Source organism: Somniosus microcephalus, chromosome 13, assembly GCF_052327205.1.
Source record: "Somniosus microcephalus isolate GS21.2 chromosome 13, FLI_Smic_1.0, whole genome shotgun sequence".
NCBI classification, from domain to species: Eukaryota; Metazoa; Chordata; class Chondrichthyes; order Squaliformes; family Somniosidae; genus Somniosus; species Somniosus microcephalus.
Window position 1 is genome coordinate 8,602,133 of NC_140999.1, and position 12,130 is coordinate 8,614,262.

Genomic DNA, 12,130 nt, shown 5'->3' on the forward strand with positions numbered 1-12,130 from the left:
TCACAGGTCGAACGCGTGCGCCGGAGAAGCAGCGCGTACGCCTGGAACTTCCGGTTTTTTTCCAGGTTTCTCCGGGAGGGTAAGTCTCCAGCAGCTACGCTTTTAAAAAGCAGTCGCAAGGCCTGCTTTTAACAAGGTAAGTGGTGAATTAAGTAAAATTAAAACATTTTTTCCACAGGTTTATTATTTTTTAATACTTTAAAGAAAGGTAAGTTTATTTTTAGCCCCGTTAGAAACTGTAATTAACTTTTTCAAAAATTTAAATTATTGTTTAAAATAGTTACTTTATGTAATTTATAGTTATTTTAAAAATATGATTTTTTTTAAATTTATTTGAAGTTTTAGTGATGTTTTGGGGCTGAATTGTATTCATAGATTTGACAGGTCTTCCTGTCAAATCTATGAATACAGATTCCCTGCTCCGATTGGCTCTCCATGGCCCACGTGATCCCAGGGGATGCTTCGAACTAACTGCGCCCCTGGGATACGCAAGCACTGCGCGCCGGCAGTTGGAGCAGGCCCAGGATCGGAATCCCACGCGGGCCCACAGCTCAACGGCCGGCGCGCTAGGTAAGTGCAGGTCGGGGGCTTGCACCCGTGGGAAGCCTCCGACCCGAATTTCTGGGTCATTAGGGCAGATGACCAAAATCTTGGTCAAAGTGGTAGGTTTTAATGAGTGTCTTAAAGAAGAGGGAGGCGGAGAGGTGGAGGAGTTTAAAGAGGGAATCGCAGTAGGGGACTCTTTGGCAGCTAAAGGCAGGACCACCAATGGAAGGTAGGGTTGCTAACCCTCCAAGGTTGCCCTGGAGTCTCCAGAAATTAAGGATTAATCTCCAGGACAGTCACCGCGAGCAACGCCCGGGAGAAACATCAGCGGGGCAATAAAAAAAATTGTGGTTTAAAAAAAAATGCTTTTGTTTGTTAATTAGAAAAATATTGGCGGTGAGCATTGAAACTTATAAAATTCTGACAGGACTGGACAGACTAGATGCAGGAAGGATGTTCCCGATGGCCGGGGAGTCCAGAACCAGGGGTCACAGTCTAAGGATAAGGGGTAAGCCATTTAGGACAGAAATGAGGAGGAATTTCTTCACCCAGAGAGTGGTGAACCTGTGGAATTCTCTACCACAGAAGGCAGTAGAGGCCAATTCATTAAATATATTCAAGAAGGAGTTGGATATATTTCTTAAGGCTAAAGGGATCAAGGGGTATGGGGAGAAAGCAGGGACAGGGTACTGAACTTGGATGATCAGCCATGATCGCATTGAATGGCGGAACAGGCTCGAGGGGCCGAATGGCCTGCTCCTGCTCCTATCTTCTATGTTTCTAAGTTTCTATGAGCAGCAAAGGTTGTTTGACTGACAGTCGAGAGTCATCCGGTTAGGTAACGAAGAGTCTGTTTGCTTTCCGATTGGTCGTGGGGGAGGCGGGGTGCCGCGAAAACGGACATGTCGAGCGACCAATGGCGGGAGTGCCGGTGGGGGGGGGTGGGGGCGGGGCGGTTGGAGGCAGGGGGTCATGTGATGAAACCTCCAGGAATCTGTCCAATCAGAGTTGCCGACCCTAAAGGAAGAGGATGCACAAGAGACCAGAGACACAGTGGGGTTGTAGGGCTGGAGGAGGTTGCAGAGATGGGGTGGGACCAGGTCATGAAAGGGTTTAGGAACAGGAGGAGGCCATTCAGCCCCTCGGGCCTGTTCCACCATTCAAATAGATCATGGCTGATCTGTATTTTAACCCCATCTACTCACCTTGGTTTCATAGCCATTAATACGCTGCCTAACAAAAGCCCATCAATCTCAGTTTTGACATTTTCAGTTGACCCCCCCAGTCTCAACAGCTTTTTGGGGGAGAGAGTTCCCGATTTCCACCACCCTTTGTGTGAAGAAGTGCTTCCTGACATCACCCCTGAACGGCCTGGCTCTAATTTTAAGGTTAGAATCATAGAATCATAGAAAGTTACAGCACGGAAGGAGGCCATTTCGGCCCATCGTGTCCGCGCCGGCCAACAAAGAGCTATCCAGCCTAATCCCACTTCCCAGCTCTTGGTCCGTAGCCCTGCAGGTTACAGCATCCCAAGTGCACATCCAAGTACTTTTTAAATGTGGTTAGTGTTCCTGCCTCTACCACCCTTTCAGGCAGTGAGTTCCAGACCCCCACAACCCTCTGGGTGAAGAAAATTCCCCTGAAATCCCCTCTAAACCTTCCCCCAATGACTTTAAATCTGTGCCCCCTGGTTTTTGACTCCTCTGCTAAGGGAAATAGATCCTTTCTATCCACTTTATCTAGGCCCCTCATAATTTTATACACCTCAATAAGATCTCCCCTCAGCCTCCTCTGTTCCAAGGAAAACAGACCCAGCCCATCCAGTCTTTCCTCATAGCTAAGATTCTCTACTCCCAGCAACATCCTTGTAAATCTCCTCTGTACCCTCTCTAGTGCAATCACATCCTTCCTGTAATGTGGTGACCAGAACTGCACGCAGTACTCTAGCTGAGGCCTAACTAGTGTTTTATACAGTTGAAGCATAACCCCCCCTGCTCTTGTATTCTATGCCACAGCTAATAAAGCATTCTGTATGCCTTCTTAACCACCTTATCTACTTGGCCTGCTACCTTCAGGGATCTGTGGACATGCACTCCAAGGTCCCTTTGTTCCTCTACACTACTCAGTGTCCTACCATTTAATGTGTATTCCCTTTCCTTGTTAGCCCTCCCCAAATACATTACCTCACACTTCTCCGGATTGAATTCCATTTGCCACTGTTCTGCCCACCTGACCAATCTATTGATATCTTCCTGCAGTCTACAGCTTCCTTCTTCAGTACCAACCACACAGCCGATTTTAGTATCATCTGCAAACTTCTTAATCATACCCCCTATATTCAAGTCAAGATCATTGATATCATTGACTAGAACTAGGGGGCATTATCTAAGAATAAGGGGCTGCCCTTTCAAAACTGAGATGAGGAGAAACTTCTTCACTCAGAGGGTAGTAAATCTATGGAATTTGCTACCCCAGAGAGCTGTGGAAGCTGCAACATTAAATAAATTTTAAACGGAGATAGACAGTTTCCTAGCAGATAAGGGAATTAGGGGTTACGGGGAGAGGGCAGGGAAGTGGACGTGAGTCTAGATTCGGATCAGCCATGATCCTATTGAATGGCGGAACAGGCCTGAGGGGCCGTATGTCCTACTCCTGCTCCTACTTCTTATGTTCTTATGTTCTTATTAAAAAGCAAGGGACCGAGTACTGAGCCCTGCAGAACCTCACTGGAAACAGCCTTCCAGTCACAAAAACACCCATCAACCATTATCCTCTGCTTCCTGTCTCCAAGTCAGTTTTGAATCCAACTTGACACTTTGCCCTGGATCCCATGGGCTTTTAACTTCGTGACCAGTCTGCCATGTGGAACCTTATCAAAAGCCTTGCTAAAGCCCATATACACTACATCAAACGCACTACCTTCATCTACTCTCCTTGTTACCTCCTCAAAAAATGCAATCAAGTTTGTCAGACACGACCTTCCCTTAACAAATCCGTGCTGACTATCCTTGATTAATCCGTGTCTTTCTAAATGAAGATTTATCCTGTGATGCGCTATCAATTACTCATAAAAGACTGAGAGTTAGAAGAGTAACTAAAGGCTTTTATTAACAACAGAATGGAGGTCTGCCTCGCGTGGTCGACCGGTCCATGATATTAAGGGCTGGGGAGCAGTCACCTTTATACTAGGACCTGTGGGAGGAGTCAGCCGAGGCATGTCCAGGCATGTACACAGTGGAATACAAACAGGACAAACAGGAATACAAACAGTGGTTTACCACATCCTGTCCTTCAGAATTCTTTCCATTAATTTTCCCAGCACCGAGGTTAGGCTGACAGGCCTGTAATTACTCGGTCTATCCTTTTCTCCCTTTTTAAACAAGGGTACCACATTAGCAGTCCTCCAGTCCTCCAGCACCACACCTGAAGCCAGAGAGGATTGAAAAATGATGGTCAGGGCCTCTGCTATTTCCTCTTTTACTTCGCTTTTTATACCCCCTTGTTCTGGACTCCCCCCACCAGAGGAAATAGTTTCTCTCTATCTACCCAATCAACTCCTCTAATCATCTTAAACATCTCGATTAGATCACCGCTTAATCTTCTGCTTTTGAGGGAATACAACCTGTCCTCATCATTTAACGCTTTTCGCCCCCATTTCATTCTGGTGAATCTGTGCTGCTTCCCCTCCAAGGCGCGGCTATCCTTCCCGAGGTGCGGGGCCCAGAACTGAACGCAGTGCACCAGATGGGATCTCACCAGCGCTCTGTACAACTGTAACATAACTTGCACCCATGTAAGATACATATCCCCTGAATATCCACGGGGGAATTCCCCGTAATTCTTGCTGGGGATCGGTGGAACACCCCCAGGGCAATAGTGAAAATATCTGAGAACTAATGACCCCCTCTGTGACTGCGACCATGGTGCATTTTCCCTCCTCGTTCTTGACCTCTCTGCAGCCTTTGCCATGATCAGCCACAGCCTTTGGCAAATAACACGGAAAGCATTGGGCAAGAACACATTTAAATACTTATCGGGCTGACTGGAGCTATCAATGTTTTCCATTCCATTAATGATTCACATGTAAATTTTGCCTGGATTCTGGACAGGAATGTGTTTAACTGCCTCAGCTTAGCCTAGGGCTTAAGATATTTCCGACTGGCTTTGAATACAGTACAGCAGAATTTTCTGTGAAAGGGTGCTGTGGTGGGAAACCGGAGAAAATGAAACCCATCGCTGCCTACATCCAGACAGGTCAGGAAGTGCGCCTTAAATCTGTGCATGCTCTCCACCAACAGTCTCTTTCAAAAGTGCGTCGTCCATATTCCGAGCACAGAGCGAGGAGCCACTGTACATGATCGCTGTCAGTTCATCTGTCTTTTCTTCCCCCTCTCCCTCCAATGTTCTCCCCTCCTCTGCTGAAATGATGCCGGGGTACAGATCCACGCGCACGGGCTGCCCTCCCACACCTTAGGGTGCCAGGTGTGGCTCAGTGGGCAGCATTCTGGCTCCTGGGTCAGTAGGTCGTGGGTTCAAGTCCCAGTCCAGAGACCTGAACACAAAACCTAGGCTGGCACTCCCAGTGCAGTACCGAGGGAGTGCCACACTGTCGGAGGTGCCGTCTTTCGGATGAGATGCCAAACCAAGGCTCTCTCTGCTCTCTCAGGTGGACATAAAAGATCCCAATGGCACTACTTTGAAGAAGAGCATGGGTGTCCTGGGGCCAATATTTATCCCTCAACCAACATCACTAAAACAGATGATCTGGTCATTATCACATTGCTGTTTGTGGGAGCTTGCTGTGCGCAAATTGGCTGCTGCGTTTCCTACATTACAACAGTGACTGCACTTCAAAAAGTACTTCATTGGCTGTAAAGCATTTTGGGATGTCCTGAGGTTGTGAAAGGTGCGATAGAAATGCAGGTGTCCGTAAACCATCCTGCATAAACCTGAACTCATCCAAAACTCTGCTGCCCGCATCCTAACGTGCACCATTCACCCATCTCCCCTGTGCTCACTGACCTACACTGGCTCCCAGTCTGGCAATACCTCAATTTTAAAATTCTCTTCCTTGCTTTCAAATCCCTCCATGGCCTCGCCCCCCTCCCTATCTCTGTAACCTCCTCCAGCCCCACAACCCTCCGAGATCTCTGCGCTCCTCCAATTCTGACCTCTTGCGCGTCCCCCACTTCCTTCGCTCCACCATTGGCGGCCGTGCCTTCAGCTGCCTGGGCCCTAAGCTCTGGAATTCCCTCCCTAAACCTCTCCGCCTCGCTCTTTCCTCCTTTAAGACGCTCCTTAAAACCTACCTCTTTGACCAAGCTTTTGCTCACCTGCCCTAATATCTCCTTATGTGGCTCGGTGTCAAATTTTGTTTGATAATCACTCCTGTGAAGCGCCTTGGGATGTTTTACTACGTTAAAGGCGCTATATAAATACAGTCTCATCCTGTTGTTGCTCCTCACCCTCTCCCCCCCGCCTCCCCCCACACACACACACACATACGTGCTTTCCCACAGCGGGACCCCTCCCGGAAAGCAATGGGTGAGGCAGGGATTCTGGCTTTGTTGCCCCACTCTCTGGGTCAAGTGCAGCCTCGGCCGAGAGCAGCCGAGCCGACTCTACGAAGACCCGGGGGCGGGGGGTGCGGGCGTCAAACCTGGTCTGCAAGGCTCGAGGACCACACCGAACAATGCTTGTGCCTCCCGCCTACCCTTGAGGCTTAGTCCTGTCGCGCTTGCTGGTTGAGTCGTGTTAACAGTAAACCTCTTACCTTTGGGTGGCGAGCGTTACGTGTTCACTTGATTTGTGAATCCTTCCCCCACTGATAATTCCACTACTTACAAAGCTGATCCTTGACTAAATAAATTAACTTTCTACATTAATCAGCAGCAGGCAACTGGGCTCGTTGCACACGGTAATATAAATAACAAAAGGTCGTGTCAGGAAACTCACTCGAGCCACATCATATCCTCTCTACATGCAGACATACAAACGTGAGGTCAACATCTCTCTATCTTAAAGCTCAATGCACGGAAGATAAGCTTTACTAGGCTGGGTGTGCTGTGACTGTGTTGATCAGCAATGGTCTGCAGTTTGATTCGTCAAGAGGCTGGTCTACGGAGCCAGTATTTCACCAATCAAAACCCTTTCCTTTTTACGACGGTGCCTACCTCCGTTGCACAGCTGGGAAGCAAAGAGAGCGAGATGTTTGACATGGGTGAGGGGAAAGATAAGAGTGGGTAGGAAATAAATATATATTCCATTGCTGAAATTTGAGGCCTAGAAATTCAGTTCGGACGCTATTGCGGCGCTAAAGTCGGGCGCTCGTCAAATTTAGCGGCCGCCGGAAAGTGCAGGCGAGCTCGCCGAAATTCAGTAGATTTGGCCAACTTTTTGGCCGAGCGCTGCAAAAGGCGTTGGAACCCTGTGTTCAGGCGCTAATCCGGCGATGCAGCCTAATAACGCCGATTCCGGGCGCAGCGCAGGTGCGATCATGTGGTGAGTGTCAGCAGACACCCTGACGCCGGCCAGCTCTTAAAGGGGGAAGGGTCAACTTTGACTGCAGCCACGCCCTGCATGCTGTAGCCCTGCAACTAGGCCTCAGGACTGGTTGTGTGCCATATCAACGCCTGGAGGTCATGGAGAGGGCCCGTGAAAGAGCCCAGCGGTTCTCTGAGCATGCGCTGGGTGTGCTCCTTCATGGGGTGCGCAAAAGAAGACGGGTCGTGTGCCCGGCTAGTGGCAGGAAGGCTCCCAGGAGCCAGTTCAGGGAGGCGTGGACCAAAATTGCCCGGAGGGTCTCCTCCAACTCCGATGTTCCCAGGAGTGCGGACCAGTGCCGCAAGAAATACAACGACCTATGTCGGCTGATCAAGGTGAGTACCCTTTCCAATGTCCCCCTCATCCTTGCATGTGCACCTCCCATTAGGGCCAAAGGGACATCCAAGGTCTAATGCCCAGCCCTGCTGCCGCTGCAATGGCACTTGCATGTTAATCAATAGCTCTTTCTGCACTTACCACACTGTGCAAGCTATTCCACCATGGGAGGCCTCACACACAGCTACAGGGCACCACACTGTGCAAGCTATTCCACCATGGCAGGCCTCACACACAGCTACAGGGCACCACACTGTGCAAGCTATTCCACCATGGCAGGCCTCACACACAGCTACAGGGCACCACACCGTGCAAGCTATTCCACCATGGCAGGCCTCACACACAGCTACAGGGCACCACACTGTGCAAGCTATTCCACCATGGGAGGCCTCACACACAGCTACAGGGCACCACACTGTGCAAGCTATTCCACCATGGCAGGCCTCACACACAGCAACGGGGCACCACACTGTACTTAGACGCCCTCCTTTCTCTTGCAGGCCAAGCTGGCGAGGAACGCCAGGAGCCTGCGTGTCACTGGTGGAGGCCCTCGCGATTACCAGGAGCTAACGGTTCTGGAAGAGAGGGTGGCCCGACTGCTGCGTCACCCGGTGATTGGGCCTGTGGCGCTCGGCGACGCAGACCCGATACTGGAACCCACTGGTAAGGACAGGGCCGGGTGCACCTCTATCCTTGCCCTCGCGCATCAGATCTACATCCTTCCCCACTGGCCGAAAAATGCGCATAATGCACCAGTGCGGCCTCCCTCGCTGTCGGCCTGTCCTCACTCTAAAGCTACACTTGTGCCTTCCTGCTTTCAGCTGGTGAGGAGGAGGTGCTCCCTGAAGCCCACACAGCCAGGCCCTCGGAGGAGGAGGACGTCGAGGAGCAGCAGGAAGGCGCCACCTCGGGGGAACCCTCCTCCGCTCCAGGAGATGGCAATGAAGGGGAGACGTCTGGCGTGCCGGAGAGCCAGGGGGAGGCGGGGGAGGGGAGCCCCGAACCTGGTCCCAGTGGCATGGGCGCACGCGGCAAGGCTCCGGCGGCACGCCAGCCTTCTGCCCAGAGGGGGGAGGCGGTGGAGGGGAGGGCAGAACCTGCTCCCAGTGGCGTGGCCGCACGCGGCAAGGCTCCGGCGGCACGCCAGCCTTCTGCCCAGAGGGGGGAGGCGGTGGAGGGGAGGGCAGAACCTGGTGCCAGTGGCGTGGCCGCACGCGGCAAGGCTCCGGCGGCACGCCAGCCTTCTGGCCAGAGGGTGGAGGCGCCCTCCAGTCCGGACTCGGACGTCGCCCAGGAGGTGCGCCTCCTGGACGAGATGTCGGTGGTGTCGGAGCGCCGGCACGTGGAAATCATGGAGGTGGTGGCACAGATGCCTCAGGCCATCGAAAGCCTCGCTCAAAGTGTGGTGGCTTTCGGCCTATCCCAGGCCAGGGGCCTAGAGCTTTTCGCAGCAGCGCACGCCAGGGGGGTGGAGCTCCTTGTGGCAGCGCATGAGAGGGGGGTCGAACAACTCGAGGCAGCGCAGCACGCCAGTCGCCAGCTGAGAGGTGCTGTGCAGACAATGGCACTGCAGATGCGGGGACATGCCGGCGCAGTTGGGGCACTGACTTCTGCCACCCTCGCACTGGCGCGGAGGCGTCGCCAGGCCAGCCGCCGCCCTGCTGCCGCACACCGGTCTGGCGACCAACAGTTTGGCGCGCTTGCTCCCCGGCCAGGCCGGCCGAGTGCACGTGTGTCTGGCGACCAGCGCGCGCCTGGCATCACCCACCTTGTCCCCATTGGTGCAGGCGAGCCTGCCACTCCCCCAGCCAGGGTGCAAGGAGCTGCTGCAGGCAGTGAAGAGGGCCACCCACAGCTGCAGCAGCCACCAGCCGGCCCCTCCCGGGCCCGCCCTCGTGTAGGCCGACCCCCAAGGGCATCTGGCGAGACGCCTTGTCGCCCTGAGGATCCTTCCCCCAGCCTCGCCACAGCCTCACGGCCCAGCTTGAGGCGCAGCAGCAGGACGGGCCGGGGCAAAAGACGGCTGTCGACAGACTCGCCCTCTCGCCACACCGAATAGAGTGTGTTGAGCGAGGGTTTGGGTGATGCGGGGGCTTCTGTTCTGGGGGGCATTATGTGGTTTGGTTTTATGGGGGTCTTTGTGTTGTGGGGGGGGCTTGTTTTTGTTAGGCCAGTGACGAAGGCCATTTGGATGGTGATGTTATGTTAGTCCTCCCCAGGTTTTGGGAGTGACAGAAGTTTGTTACTGTTTTTTGGGGGTCTTCTCTGTTTTGCTCTTCCATGTGGGAAGGGCCCTGAGTTTTTGAAATAAAGATGTTTATTTATTCACCATGTGCAGGTGTCATGTTTCAAGTGGTTGTTGGGTTAACCGGCTGAGGGCTTGCGAAGCGGCTGCGTTCAGTGGGCCAGGCCATTCCCTGACAGGGGGCCTAGAAGTGTCGAGCAATAAGCCCCCGGCGGACGGCCCTTGGACCTTGTCGCTCCCTCCTGGCCTGGTGCTCCTCCTCCTCAGGGTCCTCCTGCTCGTCCTCCTGAGGTGGTGGGGCAATGTCAGGTGGCAGTGCCTGAGTCCTGCGGATAGCCAGGTTGTGGAGCATGCAGCACACCACGACGAACTGGGAGACTCTATCCGGCGAATACTGAAGAGACCCGCCCGAACGATCCAGGCAACGGAACCGTTGCTTGAGGACGCCTATCGTTTGCTCTATTAGGTTCCTTGTGGCTTGATGGCTTTCGTTGTATGCCAGCTCCGCTGGGGTCCTGGGCTCGCGGAGCGGGGTCATGAGCCATCTGCACAAAGGGTAGCCCTTGTCCCCGATAAGCCATCCCCTTGGTGGAGGCTGTGCCTGGAACATGTCAGCCACAGTAGTCTGTCGCAGGATAAAGGCATCGTGGCTGCTTCCTGGGAAGCGGGCATTGACAGCTAGGATGCGCTGCCTGTGGTCACACACCAGCTGCACATTTAGGGAATGGTAGCCCTTCCGGTTGCGGTATTGCTCGGCATTGTGGATAGGTGCCCGCATAGCCACATGCGTGCAGTCAATGGCGCCCTGCACCATGGGGAAGGCCGCGATCCTGGCAAATCCGAATGCACGCTGCTCCTGCTTGTGTTGGGTCATGGGGAAGGAGATGAATTGGTGCCTCCTCGCGAAAAGTGCTTCGGTGACCTGTCGGATGCAGCGATGCGCGGCGAACTGGGAGATGTTCGCGATGTCCCCAGCAGCGGCTTGGAAGGAGCCGCTTGCATAAAAGCTGAGAGCCACCGTGACCTTCACTTCCACCGAGAGAGACGCCCTGGACATGAGCTGTGGCTGCAAATCTGCATGAAGCAGCTGGCAGATCTCTTCAACCACCTCCCTTCTGAAGCGCAGCCTCTTAACACAATGTGCCGCAGTCATGGTGAGATATGAGACCTGCTCCCGGTATTGCCTGACTGGGTAAGGCCTACATTGGCGACGCCTAATGGCCCCTCTGCGTCTAGGCATGCCTGGCCCTCTCTCAAAGCGTCTGCGAGCCCTTCGCACAAAATGTAGGAACTGAGGGTTGGCCCCCCATGCAGCCCCCATTACAAAGTTCCAAACAGCAAAATCACAAGGATGCAAATGTCAAAGCACTGGCTAGAAGCCAAAAATACCTCTCCTATGGTGTCCGAAATCAGTAATCTCTGTGCCTTGCTCTCTGTGCAGAAATCCAAACCAGTCAAGTCATTGCAGCGAAATGGCTAGCTTTTATGGGTGAGTGGATGTGCCCTTTAATTAGCGCTCCCCGAATCCCACAGGGCCTCTGTTGAGTTCCATTTCACAGTTCTTAGCAGCGCCACGGCCACATCGGCCGGGCGCCACTGAATTTCCGGTTTGGGGCGCACAAACGGCGTTGCACGACGGAATGACGTCATAAGATGCGCGCGCAGCTGAGCGGGCGCTAACACTTTGCGCCGGCGCTAAAGCCCAGCTGAATTTCGGCGTAGGCGCAGATCCGGCGGTGCCCGGGCGCTAAGTGGATAGCGCCGGAAATCTGGCGCTAACGGCTGGCGCAAACAGCTGAATTTCTAGGCCTGAGTATTTTCATTGCTGCAGAGCAATGTGATTCATTGAATAGCTCCCTCAGAGAGCTGGCACAGACACAGGTACGATGGGTCAAACAGTCTCCTTTTGTGCTGTGTGTATCATTCTATGATTTAGCATTTGCTTCCGCCATGGTCTGAGGTGTAAGTAAATTTAAGCAGTCAGCCCAGGCAGACAGTTATTCCCCCTGTAATAAGAACAGAAAACGCTGGAAATACTCAGCAGGCCAGGCAGCATCCGTGGAGAGAGAAACAGAGTTAACGTTTCAGGTCGTCAGAACTGGAAAAAAGCAAGAAATGGAAAGCGGGTTTAAGGGCTGGGAAGCAGTTTTTCCAGTTCTGACGAAGGGTCTTCGACCTGAAACGTTGACTCGGTTTCTCTCTCGCCACCGATGCTGCCTGGCCTGCTGAGTTTTTCCAGCGTTTTCTGTTGTTATTTCGGATTTCCAGCATCCGCAGTATTTTGCTATCGTATTAGTTACTTCCTCTGGACAGCAGCTTCCATTTATATAGCCCCTTTAACCCGGTAAAAACGGTTGGAGGATAAAACCTCAAGATCTGGGAGTAAGAGGAATTTCACTTACGATGGGAATATGGATTTAAACTTTATATTGTGGCGACACGCCACTACTGGACATAATC

At 52.7% G+C, this 12,130-nt stretch overlaps 1 protein-coding gene across 3 annotated transcripts in view; it reads right to left on the reverse strand.

Annotated features, from left to right (window-relative positions):
• Nucleotides 1-6,590, reverse strand: part of LOC147108031 (N-acetyllactosaminide beta-1,3-N-acetylglucosaminyltransferase 3-like) — a 58,866-nt gene extending 52,276 nt beyond the window's left edge. For 2 of the 3 annotated variants that reach the window (XM_086004448.1, XM_086004450.1), the window contains exon 1: nucleotides 6,320-6,589. The gene's annotated coding sequence lies outside the window, so the exon portion shown is untranslated. Of the gene's footprint in view, nucleotides 1-6,319 lie in introns of all 3 variants that reach the window. The other variant, XM_086004454.1, reaches the window with a different exon arrangement.
• Between the last annotated feature and the right edge of the window lie 5,540 nt (nucleotides 6,591-12,130).